Here is a 14,845-nt window from a genome sequence, read left to right on the forward strand (position 1 = left end):
AGGGGAAAAAAATCAATAAGTGCTAGCACAAGCTTTGCTGCTCAATGTGAATCCTGAGAATGAAATAAACTACTACAAAAATAATAATTAAAAACATATCAGCACATTAATTTATTTAGCATCAGTCTCCTGAGCCATCATCTTCACTAATTTTTAGCATATATTTTACTATGTAATGAGCAGCCTTCTTTTCAGATATCCCTATTAGACAGGCAGGATTTCCACCCTTCCCCCAGTGCTTCAGCATTGCAATCATTGTACTTGCACTTATTATGTTACAAATGACCGAGGTAAGGCTGACATTCTCAGTGCATGCAAAAAGACCTAGTCTGCCAAGCTTTCTTTTTTTTCCCCCTAATGAAGCAGCTTTGTGAAATCTCCCCATGTGTTAATACTAATGAAGATCCTCCAGCACAATTAAACTCACAGCCAGTGGCTGAAGAGGAAACATAAAACAATAGCGTCTTTTAAGATACATTTATCCACATATATATGTATAAATATATATAGTCAAATTATTCTTCTAAAGCTTGCCTTTCCCTTGCTCTTCATCCTGAAAATTAAATTATGCATTTTTTAATTATATGAATTTGGAGACTTTAATGTGCTTTGGGGGGAAAAACACCTCAATGAAAATTTTAAAAATTATTTATCATATTGGGTAATAGAGCATTACCAAGGTAAAGACTTCTTTTAAAATAATTTTTAAGAAACTATGGAGTGTGTGCAGGAAGAGAGAATGTGCTGTACTTTACCTTTAACTTTACTGATTTCAGGATGTTGGAATTGTGAAAAATAGTAGGGTAAAAAACAAAGTTGGGAGAGATTTTTGGAGTAGACAAATAGCATGCCTCGTGTGTAGTTTAAAGATGGAGCAATGGGCTACCAGTCTTGATTTGATATTTTTACAAGTGTTCAATTTCTTCAATTAGCTATCCCCTCAGAAATTGGGAGGGGGGAGGGAGCTACTACTGAGATTACCTTTTACAGTTTTAATTTATAAATTTAAAACGGTTTGCTATTTTAAAATGTTTTATATAAATTTTAACTCCATGCATAAACATTACAGACAGTTTAACTTGCCCGTGTTAGGGCAGTAGCGTTTAATCCCGGGACAATCTTGCGTCCTTCTTTTTATTTTATTTTGATTTCCAAACACCCACGAATTCTTGGCATATTAATTTAGTTGGCTTGTGGACTTCAACCGAATTCTGAGTTTACGGACAAAAAAGTTTAGGTGGAAATGGTTAATCTATGTTCCCTATTCTCCAGTTTACGTTTTTGAAAAATTCCGTTTTCGATCTCATTTTCTGTCCTCTCTGCTTTTAAAAGCAAAGCAATACAAAGCATGAAGTTTCCTAACTTTTTCCTGGGACCAGGAACGGTGCAAACTTAAAGCTACAGTATCCTTGGGAGGAAGAAGCAACCCCCTCCCTCCCTTGGCTCCTTTAGGAGCTGATAGGTCATTTATTATTGGAAGTGAAATGGTATAAACAATTCTCTCTCTTTTTTCCCTTGTTAACAGCAACTTTCATTGTTAGAGAGAGGAGAGAGAGAGAAGCCTTGTTGGTTGACGTCACTTGGTTCATGAAGCCTTCGCCTAGAAGTGAAGCTGCTGAACAAACCTTGAGAAGAATCATCTCCTGCTTCAATCTGCTGCTGGATAGGAACTAATCAGAGAGAGCGAGGCGGAAGGCGGAGAAGGAGGGAGGCCAGGGCTTTCCCGACCACCAGTCTCACCTCCACTCCAACTCTCTACTTTTCTTGCAAAAATAATCACAGGAATAAGGAGGTGTTGGGCTTTCCAAAAAAACAAAAATCGTAACCTTCAACCATCCGGGGAAGACAAAAATCCCATCCACCGCAACTCAGTTCGAAAGTAAAGGTGAGTTAAAAATCCTCAGGTAAGAGGGGCGCGGGGGAAAATGAAAATTCCCAGTGTTGTAAGGCTGGTTGAAACAGAAAAGGAGAAACTACGCTCCGGCGAGCGGGGGAGACTCCGGAGTCGCTACCTCGAGGCGCTCGCCCTGCCCGCCCTGCTCGCCCCGCCGCCGCGGCTGTTTACGCTCGCCGGTCGGTGTGTCTCTTTGTTGTGCTGGCTGCGAGGCTGGGGTGGTGCTCGGGGTCCCGAGTGGAGTTTGGGGGAGCAGGACGCGGAGATGCGCGGTCCTGGGTGGGAGGAGGGGGGGTGCGGTCTCAGGAGAATGTAAACTTTATTCCTAGCTGCCGGTGCGGGACTTCGGTCCAGCAGGGCCGCGGGCCGTGCCTCCCGGCGCGGGCAGCTGCGGCCGCGAGTCCGCCTCCTTTGTGCCGGCCGCCCCGCTCGGCCGCCGGGCTGGCGTCTCTTTCTTCCTTCTTTCGGCTCCCAGCGCTCAGGTCGCCGCCAACAGTTTTGCTTCGTAAAAAAAAAAACAATCTCTGGCCTTGTGGAGATCGCTGTTCCAACCCGGGAATATCCACTGCCCCCCTTCTCGCCGGGGTAGTTGCGAGGTTCCCCCCACCCCCACCCTGTCCGCCTACTGCTGCCCTTTTTGCCTCCGCCCCCTCTTTCCTGCAGGACCGATTAGCTGCGCCTGCCACCCCCCAACTCGGGCCTCTGGCTCTTCCCCGTGTAGCCGGGAGCTCTGGAGTTGACAGAAACAAGCCGGGGTGGGGGTGGGGGGCAGGTGGAACTGGGGAAATACCTGGAAGGTCTATTTGTCGGCACACACGGGGCTAGAGGAGCCTAGCTGTTCCCACAGTAATGTCTCTCGGAGCAGTTCTCCCCGGGAGCCGCCGCCAGCTCTCAACTCTTCTTCGCTCTTTTCATCCTCGTGCCCCCCTCCCCCCGTTCCCTTTCGCGGCTCCCCTCCCCTTAGAGTAGTTCCACGAACCCCCGAATTGGGACTTGGGGAGGAAGGAAATGCTGGGAGAGGCAGAGCTGGCCCTGCTGTCGGGCGATTTTCCCTTCTTTTCTGGCTCTGCGTCTTTATCTTTTGTGTGTTGCTTCCTTGTAAAGGGAGAAGCAGCTGCAGCCCTTGGCCGAGTTGTGGAAATTTATCCCTTTGTGTATATTACAATATCCTCCATTTTTTTCCCTCTGCCCTCTAAACAACAAGCGTTTCGCCATCTTGGGCAATTTTTATTCCCAAGTCTCTCTTCTTTTTTTTATTTTTGAGGAAGGGGAAGAAGCCTTAGAAAGGCAAAAAGTGTGTCTGGATAAGACTCAAAGTTTAGGGAATGTTCAGGGGCTCAGTGACGTCATGTAAACTTTATTGGGTATTTGTCCCAAGAGTAAATTTTTCGCTTATTCTACCCCCCCCCCCCGTTTTAAAGGACCGTGTCTCTTACTGATTAACGATAAGTTGTACTGTTTATTTTTGTGTTCTGTTCTCAAAAATGAACCTCAATGTCTACACATTGTATGATCTGGTAACAGGTGGAAAATTGTGCAAAAAGAATGGTATAAAGTTTTATAGTGTCAGTTGATATTCACCTAGCTTTTTTTTTTGTCTACGTGCTTTTTTTTCTTTGAGGGTTTCGAATGTTATTTTTAATCTGCGTATTCCCTTTTTTATTTACCTCACTCTCTGCTGTGGAATTTTCTTTAATCAATTTGGTTAATATTTAGGTATACTTATTTTAGATTACCTAGATTCTCTTTTGTAATTACTCTGTTTTATACATATGTGTTTATATTTTGAAAATGTATAACCATTGAAAATACTTGGAGATACTGGATCCTTTTAAAATTTAGTAGCAGATATTAAGTCAAACGACTGGTGAAAATGTGGTTAGTATTTAAAATACAGAATTGATTTTAAAATATATTTTATAACCTCAAGCTATAAGCCCTGTCAGCCATTATGAAAAGATAAACAATAAAAACCAGTGTTGTTTAAATTTGCTTGTCTAAAATAGTTTTTCACCTCACAAAAGTTCAGTTGGTCACATGATCAAACTTAATGATACACTGACTGGTATATAAATAAGAGGCACTGTAAATTGAATGGGAAAGTGGAATTCTGTCTCCTGTAGTCATTTGCAGTCAGCATATTTACTTCTCTTCTAACAAGGACATGAAACTGTCTGTATTTAATTTGCATTCTCTTTGTCTTCTGGGTTGGGGAAAAACATTGACTACAATTAACGAAAAAAAGATAATAGAAACAATTCTGAATATATGAAAAGGTTTGTCTAAGACATAAAAACTTGTATGTGGTATGTTTTATCTCTGTAGCAGTCTTCTTTGGTGTTATCTGCTATGCTTTTTATCTAGGAATTTGCTTTATGTAAAATGTTATATAGAAAGCTTGACTGAAGTGAATGTCTGCCATTTATGTGAATTGTAGGTAGGTAAAAATGTTTAAATAGTTATAAGCACATAGAACAGATGGTTCTAAATTATACATGCAACAAAGGACTAGAAGATTTGGCAGATTACAAATGGCAAGCAACAGAGGATAAGCAGTATAAGAAAATGGTAGTTAAATATATTTGATGTCTCATACCTATTGTAAACACTATACACATTGTCACTGTGCTGCATAATCAATAATTTGGGCAACATCGAGGCACTTGTGTCAGATAGAAAAAAGTAAGATTTTACAAATGTTTGAAATGAATGGTTAAATGTAAAATTATTTTAAGCCTATGATGACAAATAAGTTTATATTTTTAGGAATTCAAATTGTATGTTTTAAACATAGGAAGTTATTTATGAGAACTTAATACTGGTGTAATCATGTAATGGTTTGGAGAGAAGTAGGTACATATTTTAAAATCCAGAGAATAATACCTTTACTGTTCTCATATGTTAAACTAATATTGAAGTATAACACATTTAAGTCTTTCAAACACTACAGAAAAATATTTTTAGACTATTCAGTCTTAGAAATGCACTTATTAGACTTACTGTTGACATAATTTACTAAGTACTTATTAAATGAAGAATATATTTTAGTATTAGTATTTGAGTTTTGTGCATAACATGATAATGATTTTACTTGGTGAATAAGTTCACTCAATTTTTAAAATGTAAAGATTTTTTTTAATGTAGTTTTTGCCTCAGAAGAATCTGAGTAGTTATAACTAGCATTTTCAAAAGATAGGGAATAATTTAAAGTATCCAACTTGGCAGAAATTTGTTTTTATTTTTATGAACCATTTATTTAAAATTCATATAACTGTAATGGAAACCTTAGAATTTTAGAACTGTTGCCCTTTCTCCTATTTCTTTGTTTGCATGTTTATTAGAACTGCACTGTAAAGGAGCAGATGTTTTGCCCAACATCCTGATGTGTTGCTTTTTCTTATGGGAGTGCATAACTGTTCCTTCTGATGCATCAACTTGACAGCTGGTTGATTTCATGGAGCTGCTAAGAAGCCATTAGTGGTGTCATTGAATTGAAACAGAACAGTCACTCCCAGCTTGAACTGCAATTGTTAATGTCTTTGTTGCTACTTTTGTGTTACTATACAAGATGTAGGATATCACAGTTGCTTGAAAGTTCATGTTTTTTCTGTCTCATCTCCTTGAATTAGTGAAAGTATGTGTTAGAACTTGATTACTTTTAGATTTAAAGATTTCTCAAAGAAAGAGATTTTAAGTTGTTATTTGAGTTTTGTTTTGTTTTTTACCTAGTCCTTGCTAGAACTACCAAAAGAAGATATGATTTATCACAAACTAAGTAATGTGGTGATTTTGACTCCTAGATAAAATTGTGTCATCAAGGTTTAAAGACATTTAATATACTTGATATCCTGAGGTACTCTTTAAATTACCTAGTTAGGTATTTTATGAGATTTTTAAATTATAAAGTTAAATATTTCATACCATGAGGTTTTAAAAATATTGTGCTTTATTTAACAAATATTTAGTAATTTGATTAAATATTTGTTTAAACTTTTGTTGCAGAAGATATTCAGAAAAGAATTGTTGAGGAAATGGGCAGCTTTGTGTTTAATTTTTATAAAGTAATGAAGATATTATTAAAGAATTGTCATTTAATTATTTAAAAAATTGAAATCATATATTTATTTCACTAATAACTTTTTTTGATAGTTCCAACTGTCAAACTGTGGTACTAAAATGGTCATTCTTTTGGTGCTTATGCTCTATTTTTTCTGATTATTTGCTGCCTTTTTCTTCTTGGTGGGAGAAGAGATATGAAGAAGGAAAGAGGAAAAACAGTGATAATCCCAACAGGAAAAAAAATGAACTTTTCTGCAAGAAGACTTTAGGATGATAAGTTTAAAGATATAATGTAGTTTATTACTGTTAAGAGATTTTTCTAGTCCTAATATTTATTGACTTTTAATTTTTAAATCTTTAAATACATTATACATTTAAACAGATTTTCAGAGCATAAAATTTATATTTCAGATAAAATAGTTTGCTTTTAAAATACTTAAAGTGTAAAATTGATGATTAGAATCTATAATTTGCTGAGTTAAATCCCATTAAAAGACTTACTATACAATATAAATACATTTTAAACACTTATCATACACTGTTGAGTGATTCCAGGATTATAGTTTCCTGAAATCGTAAGTTTATAGATCATACATTACTGAGACTAAAGTTAAGATTTATATTGAGGTAATATGCTTCCTCCGCCCTTCTATATAACAGCCACATAGTTTCTTAAAAAGAAAATCATTACCTTAGCCTGTGATAAAATTTTTAAGAAATACATTTACTCATAACATATTTGTGTCAATGCAGATAGTCTCAAGTTAAATTGTGTGAAATTGAGTTATATAGTAAATGAAAAAATTTTTAAAGAAATCTGAATGCTTAGCTTACTTTTAGTATCCCATAATTTAAGTAGGAATTTTTCTTCATTGGGTTTCTTAAAGGAGGGCAGTTCTAATCACAAGAGTCAAAAAAAGCTTAAAACTTTAATTTATAAGTATTTTAATTTATATTAACTTTGACATTTTGGGCAATAAATATATTTCATTAATTTACAGTTACATATGGAGTTATAAAATATTGACATCTTTGCTGAAAGAAAAATAAAATGAATTTTCATGACTTTTAAATCAATTTTGAATGCTATATGATTTGTGACAAATCAATACAGTTTGAGTTATAAAATATTTAATAGTCCTTATATTTGTAAGTTAAACATTGAGTTTTCAAAATGAATAGGATTTTTAAAGAATATGATGCATATTTCAAAAATTACTGTACAAGATAGGGAGTTTTCAACTTGTTTTTTAAAATAGTTATGTGTAGACCTAGCAGGTTTTTCTCAGTGGTTAGAGTATTGGCCAAGGACTGAAAGCTCCCGGGTTCGGTTCCCATCAAGGGAAGTACTTCTATTATAGTAGCGGTTCTCAACTCTTTGGGGGTCGAACGACCCTTTCACAGGGGTCGCCTAAGACCATCGGAAAACACATATATAATTACATATTGTTTTTGTGATTAATCACTATGCTTTAATTATGTTCAGTTTGTAACAATGAAATTGGAGGTCACCACAACATGAGGAACTGTATTAAAGGGTCGCGGCGTTAGGAAGGTTGAGAACCACTGCGTTACAGTCTTCGATTCCCGCCCCAGTCGTGCTAGTGCAGGATGCCTCTCTCTCCCTCTCTCCCTCCCTCCCATCCTCTGAAAAATCAATGGAAAAAAAAATATCCTTGGGTGAGGTTTAACAGTAGTTATTTTTATAATATATGAAATTTGACCTGTACTTAGCTTTTGAATGCTTTTCATTCAAAATAAAAATTGTGTTAGAAATGATACTAATAATGAAGGTGATATATAGATAAGAACCCTTACTAATTTGGTTTGTTCACATGTATGCATGTGTACATAAGGAAAAAGGAGCATTTGTTTGGAAGGTGGTGGTTGTCTTGGCACTTAAGCTATATGTGGACATAATTGTGTGTTTTTCCTCTGTTTTCTCCTCTTAACACTTTTCCACAAGCATGCACTCATTAATCAAAGACGGTGCACTCCTGCTGAGGGCAGAGAGGTTCATCAAATTGGCAGTCAGTTTGGTGTAAAGAACGGTGTACTGAAGCTCTTAACTCACTGGGACATAAATAAATCTAAGGTCTTTGTATGCAAACCCTGGAGGTTAATACTGTATAATTCAATGTCCTGTCTTTGTTTTTATGATTGATGTTTTTGAATGTTTCAAGCTTGATGCAAGTCTTCTAGTAGGTCAGGTTTGACAATCTGATTGGCTGAAGTAAGAAAGCATTAGGTTGTCAGGACTTTGAGTATGCTGCAGAGATTTTGATTTTTTTCCCCCCTACAAGATCATTGTCATATTGCCTGAGCTGTTATAGGAATGTCCCAATGATTGACATCCCCTGCTGTGATAATGGACCCAGTGCATGAAATGCCAATAGTTTGGTCCTATTTGTTCCGAAGCTTACTGCTATTTGTATCCTTAACAGAGCTAACATGTAGAACAAGCAAAACTACTGGGATTTCTCTGTAGAAATAGGGCAGGGATTTGGCTTTAACATGAAATGGTTGCATATTCATAATTTAAGAACAGCTGGTTACAGCAAGCACATAGTCATTTGCAAGCTATTATAAACCATTCCACTCACACATGGAGCCTGTGCTTGGTGGATTTTTTTTTTTATTGATCTACCTGCATTTAAAATCTGGTCACTGCTGCCACAGAAGCTCTTCATTTTAGCTGTGTTTGCAACATAGAACAGCTTCAATTTAAAATATTTAATTTAAACTAAATGCTGAATAAAATGAAGAAGCTTTGAAGGAACCAAGTGTAAAAGGTCATTAATATATTACCCATCATGTATCTGATCTTGGCCCAAACCAAACAAATCTAGATTATACAACCATTATAATTTTTGGAAAATTATGTTTTATGACTTTGATCACAGATAAATAACTGAATTATCTTTGATTTGAAAATATTATATTTTATAGTTATGTGTAGTTTTAGGAAACTGTAATTGATTAGCCTATAAAACAGTTTCATCCAATATGCAGAAAAGTGACTACTTTTAGTTTATGAATGCTGTAAGGCAAAATGGGAAGGAAAATCAAGACATTATAATTGGATTAGGATAATGCTAAACATAAAACTAGAAAGATAACTCTCATTTTTTAGAAGGAATCTAATGAGGTCTCTTCTGCTTTCTGGGTCATATCTGGAATATTAAGCACAACTGTGGTCTTACAGTATTTAAATGATAATGTGTAAACTAGTTGTGTTATGATAGTTTCCTGCATGTTGTGGGAGAGGAAAATACCTTCCACATTTCAAGCTTTCAGTGAGAAGAGCGGGAGGAGAAAAAAGTTAAATGTGATTCCGTTATCCTTGTAGGAATCACAGGGAGCTCTAGCTCCCCCTTGATTTGTGTATGTTAAAAGGAATGGATACCTCAGTGATTTACAATGACGGTGATTATGCTGAGCTTTCCACACAACATAGTGTTAGGTTCACATGTGCATGCATGTGTTTGTCTCCACACCAGATGATAAAGTAGCTTTCAGCACTTCAAGGTTGAGTACCAGTCCTAAGAGTACATTTTACTCTTTCTTGGCTTCACAAATGGCTGGATATGTTAGTAATATAACAGAATATATGGCCAAATTTAATCTAGCTGATGGTAGGCTGTACTTTTTTTCTAAATAATAAATTCAAAGGTTATTAAAGGACGACATGGTACATTTTAGTTTTGAGTTGTGTAGGGTAATAACTATATATATAGTTAACTTGCCATTATTTGAGGTTAAATTCGTCATTTTGTGAATTATTCTATGCCCTTTTTTTCTCTCCTTTTGACTATTGTCCCTTTAGCTATTTCCCTGCTCTTTAGCATCTAATCACAGAATAAGCTATGGAAATAAAAGAGAGTAAAATTCAAATAAATCTAATTTCCCTCTCTTTCCCACTTGATAAATCAGATGGACAGAAGACCTTATATTTTCACCAAAATGAAGGTTTTGGGGATCAGCAGAGCCACGAGGTCTCCCACCCCCAGGATCAGCCAAGCCGCGAGGCCTCACGGCCCCGGGATCAGCGGAGCCCGGAGGCCTGATGGCTTGGGGGGTGGGGGGGCGCGGGTGGCGGCTCTGGCCGGAGCCCAGCCAGAGCGAAGGCCTGGGTCCTGGGTGCCAGAGGAAAACTAGTGCCAGCAGCCAAGGGAAGGAAAGGCCTATTGCACGAATCTCTTCATGCAACAGGCCTCTAGTATTTATATAAAAAAGAAATATGAAGTAATGGACTCAATTTTAAAAATACTAGTTATCCAATAAAACAGTAGACAATTTAGCCATTACTTAAGAAATGAATTGACTAACTAAAGACAACCACAGGAGAATCACAGGTATTTGGTATACTCATTGTTTTAGTGTAATAAAAGGGGAAAAGGGGGTGGGGGCAGCTACCTTCATTCCTCATGTTAAAACAATGCTGTCTTCAAACATAATCTTGGAGAGCTATGGATTAAAATTTGTGAAAGCTCAGAATAGGGCAGAGATAACTACTGGTTGGGATCATTAGAAAGGCTCTTTGGTTTAAGTAGCATTGAATTATACCAAGAAGAATGAGTAAACTGAATATTCAGAGATCCAAAAAAGGACACCATGAGTCTCCTATATGACAAATAAAGCACTGGGCACTGGGAGTGGTTGTGGTTCTGCAACCTTTTTAAGGTCACCCTGTTCCACACTTCTCCTATAAAGAAAAGAAAATGTTATGAGAACTTCTTTTTTCTCCATAGCTTTCACAATTGATTGCGTAGCTTTCTCTAGAGAAGGTGGGTTAATCAGTTTCAATGATAGGTGTTGTTTGTAAAGGCAGGTTAAAATAGACAAAACTGCCCTTTTTGGTCAAAGTTACTCAAAATATTGTATTTCACATGGCATTAACCAGAACTATTTCCTACTTCGTTCTTTTTCTGTGCTTTTATAAATGGTTTTTCTTGAACGTGTGGTCATATCTGCTAACAACATTGAGCAGGGAGAATATCACCTTGCTTTCCCCTTTTCTCAATTTCCAAGGGGATTTGATAACTGACTCAAAAAATTCTTCTACTCTTTTTTAGTTCCTTTGGATGAATGAAGACCGACAATAACTTGTAATTACATTAGTCCTGAATTTCACTAATAATAGAAATCACACTAAAAATAGATAGTATGACAAGGAAAGATAAAAAAAATTCAAACATAAATGTACAAGGTCTTATTTTCAGTGGTTAGTCTTTACCTAACTTTATTATTGCTGTACTAAGGTAATGAAATTGGTTTTACTTTCCTTATTTGCAATATTGTGATGAACATTTGCTTACAAGAAATGTTCAGAAGAAAACCTTAAAACTTTTACATAATCATTTTTTGTTATCTTGTATGATGATGAGTTTGAGGTAAGTAAAAGGTGGAAATAGAAGGCTATTTTGTGTCTGAGTTTAGAGAGAGGCCATACTTACATCTTTTCCAGTTTCTATGATGACACTAGAGGCCCGGTGCATGAAATTCATATACTCAGTGGGGTCCCTCAGCCTGGCCTGCGCCCTTTCGCAGTCTGGGAGCCTTCAGGGGATGTCCAACTGATGGCTTAGGCTGGCTCCCTTCGGACATCTGGCAGTTGGACATCCTTAGCACTGCCATGGAGGCAGGAGAGGCTTGCGCCACTGCGACTGTGCTCGCCAGCCATGCGCCCGGCTCAGGGCCTCTGGCCAAGGGGAGCACACTGACTACCAGGGGGCAGCTCCTGCATTGAGTGTCTGCCCCATAGTGGTCAGTGCGCATCATAGCGATCAGTTGTTCCATCTTTTGGTTGATCTGCATATTGGCCTTTAATTATATAGGATGGTTGAAACATACTTTGGAACTTCTTGTAAGAAAGATTATTAACATAAACCATTATGGTGACAAAAAAAAGCAGGAACGCTCATTTTGAGGATCTGAAATCAGGGAGCAGTCTGTAAGTCTCAGGATGATGTGTTTCTTTCTTTTTTTTTTTTTTTAGAGGTCTGAAGTGATTTTTCTTTTATTTCCTTCACTTTAAGCCAATGATGAAATTTCACAGTGATTCTGGGGTAGGGGCAGAATGAACACAAATGTTAAGAATCTTCAGGGCTGTGGCCACGGGGCAGAGCAGGTGCGGGCAGGACAGGCCTCACTGGGGGAGGCGGCAGGTAGGTGATGTTCCGAGAGCAGGAGAGCTGGTAGGCGATGTCCTCCGCGGCTTCCAACTTGCGCAGCTCGATCAGGCCATCGCCCGCAGTAGCAAGCGAGTTTGCGATCAGTGCAGCGGCTTTGGCATCGCCCTCAGCAGAGATGATGGCTGCCTTCTTCTGCTGCTCGGCCTTTTCCACTACAAATCTGGTCCTCTCCGCTTCCTGCTGGGCCACCTGTTTGGCTTCTACTGCTTCTGTGAACTCCTTCCCGAAGGTCAGATGCGTCAAGGACACGTCATCCAGGAAGAGCCCGAAGGTCGCGGATCGCTCTGTCAGGTTGTCGCTCACCTGTCTGGAGACCAGCTCTCTCTGGGTGATGAGTTCTTCAGCGTCAAAGCCAGCCACCACTGACTGGAGGATCTCTGTGGTGATGGAGGGCAGCACGCTCTCGGCATAGCCCTCTCCGATGCTGGTGAAGATGCGGGGAAGCTGGCTAGCGACCGGATGGAAAAGGATACGCAGGGTGATGTTGACATTCTGTAAATCTTTGCTACCAGTGATGACTGGCACGTTGCGGGGTTGAGAGCGGCAGTCAAAGGTAATCAGTGTCTGTACCTAAGGGATGAGAAAGTGAGTCCCTTCCCCCACCACGATGTCCTGCACTCCACGGAACCGGTCAAAGATGACAGCTCTGTGCCCAGCATCCACATTATACACGACCGAGCTCGCCGCGCCTCCCGCAATGGCTTAGGCCAGGCCAAACTTGCCAATGGATGCAAACACTTTGGCAGCCATGTCTCCTTCTGCCGGACCCACTCACACCTGCTTCTACTCTGACCTCCACAAGGCTTCCCCCAGTTTCTCCTTTTATGGCTTGTTAGTGTAGCATACTGAAAGCAATAGGTCTGTGAGGCAACAGTAACTGACAGGTTGTGGGTCAGATCTCTATTTTAAAAGAGGGGCTACTTCAGAGCTAATGGAAGTGTTGTTAGGAGGTGGGTAGGAACAACAAAAAGGATAAACCGTTTCAAGGAAGGCTTTTAAATGAGGTTAAGTGGAGTGGAGCATTGTTATGTAATTGAGTATCAAGATATTCTCCATTGCCCTGGCAAGCATGACTCAGTTGGTTGGAACAGTGTCCACAGCGTCCAGTGCACTGGAAGGTCACTGGAAGGTCGGGGGTTTCATTCCTGGACAGGGCAGGTACCTATGTTGGGGGTTTGATTCCCAGTGGGGGCATGTAGCAGAGGCAATTGATCGACGTACCTCTCACATCCATATTTCTCTCTCTAAAATCAGTAAGAATTAAAAAAAAAAAAAAGATTTCCTTCATTGTGGTCTAAGTGTCATAACATTGAATTCCTGTGCATTGCCATTAATATTTTCTGCCAGCTTGTTGAAAAAATAACTCTTATCTATAATCAGACCTTGGGGATTTGAAGTCGGCAGTTAAAGGGTTAGGGAAGGGCTGTGTAAACAGTAAACAGTTGGTCCAGGAAGAGAACATGTAGTAACTTTGGCAGGTTAGGTAAAAGCTCTCCTTCCCCTTCCCTCTCCAGAAAGTCTGTTCATAGTTGTACTTGCCAAAACTCATAAAAGAAAAGAATTTGTTTAAAGAATGTGTAAGTGCTTTTGTACTATGTGTGAAATGGGAGGGTAGGAGGAAGCCATGCTCAGGAAGAAGAAAAAAAAGCCAACTAGAAAGTGACTAGAGTTTACTGGGTTTTGTTTGTTTTTTAATGAAGTGTGCTATGACATATAGTACCTTGAATTTGACCTTTTTCATCTTAATGTGAGACACCTTTTGAACTAGGTCATTTTTTGCGACTCATTGCAAATATTTTATTCTAAGTAGGTAGCATTTGATACGTTGCAGCTGAAGTCCAGAGGTACCAACTAAATTAATTACATGTATCTGGCATGTTTGCTTCTGTATTTGTAATCTCAGCTCTTCACAAGTGAGCTAAAAATAATCCTGTAGTTACCCAGAGAAACAAATAAAAAATGCTTATTAGTTTCTCATGTTTAGGACTATTGTGATGTGCTAATAATCTTATATTAGGCAGTGGTGATTAGTTAAATAAATTGATCACTAAATTGAGAAACAAGAATCAGGTCAGCATCTATCTTAATAACTGGAAACAGTTCAGGGTGTCCGGAATAAAATGTATGGCCTGTAATATGCTCAAGGAGTTCGTAATTTATTTAGAGAGAAAGTCTGTACATAGAGTCAAGTCTTGTCTTTTGTGAGTTTAACTTACGGAAATTCAATTATTTATGTTAGGAAAATAACTGGGGGTGGGGAAGGAAAGACAATTTTAATGGCCATCATTTACTCAGTGAACTTCTGGTCTAAGTGGGATACATGAATCAGGTGCTTTCTGTTCCTCAGTAGCTCTTGCAGTGTGAATGTGTTACAGTAAATATGGCTCTTAGGTCTTAATATAAATATTTTTTGTGTATCATAGCTCCTAATGGCAGGCCAGCTATGAGTATCTGGAGCTCAGTAAATGATACTCGTTTTAATGCTAGTGGTCAGATTGGTTGTGTTGGACTTATCTGGACTTATTGAGAAACTGTATATTCATCTCTAGTGTGGTCCATGTCAAAGTTAATATTTACTATATTTTAATACAAACTACCTACTAGATATTACCCACACTTCCCTACCCCCAGTAATATGAGTTTATACTGTATGTGAAGGTAGCATGGTTCAGGATAGTTCATATGCTTACGTATTGCT

General features: G+C 38.5%; 1 protein-coding gene and 1 pseudogene across 2 annotated transcripts in view; one reads left to right on the forward strand and one right to left on the reverse strand.

Annotated features, from left to right (window-relative positions):
• BAZ2B (bromodomain adjacent to zinc finger domain 2B) overlaps nucleotides 1–14,845 on the forward strand; it is a 330,950-nt gene that overhangs the window by 66,581 nt on the left and 249,524 nt on the right. The window contains exon 6 of the mRNA XM_081095898.1: nucleotides 1,526–1,885. The gene's annotated coding sequence lies outside the window, so the exon portion shown is untranslated. The remainder of the gene's footprint in view (nucleotides 1–1,525; nucleotides 1,886–14,845) is intronic.
• On the reverse strand, nucleotides 12,046–12,912 carry LOC308522016 (prohibitin 1-like; annotated as a pseudogene). The gene has a single exon. The product of its transcript is annotated as a prohibitin 1-like (transcript).

The sequence above is a fragment of the Myotis nattereri genome, assembly GCF_964212035.1.
Source record: "Myotis nattereri genome assembly, chromosome: 7".
NCBI lineage: Eukaryota > Metazoa > Chordata > Mammalia > Chiroptera > Vespertilionidae > Myotis > Myotis nattereri.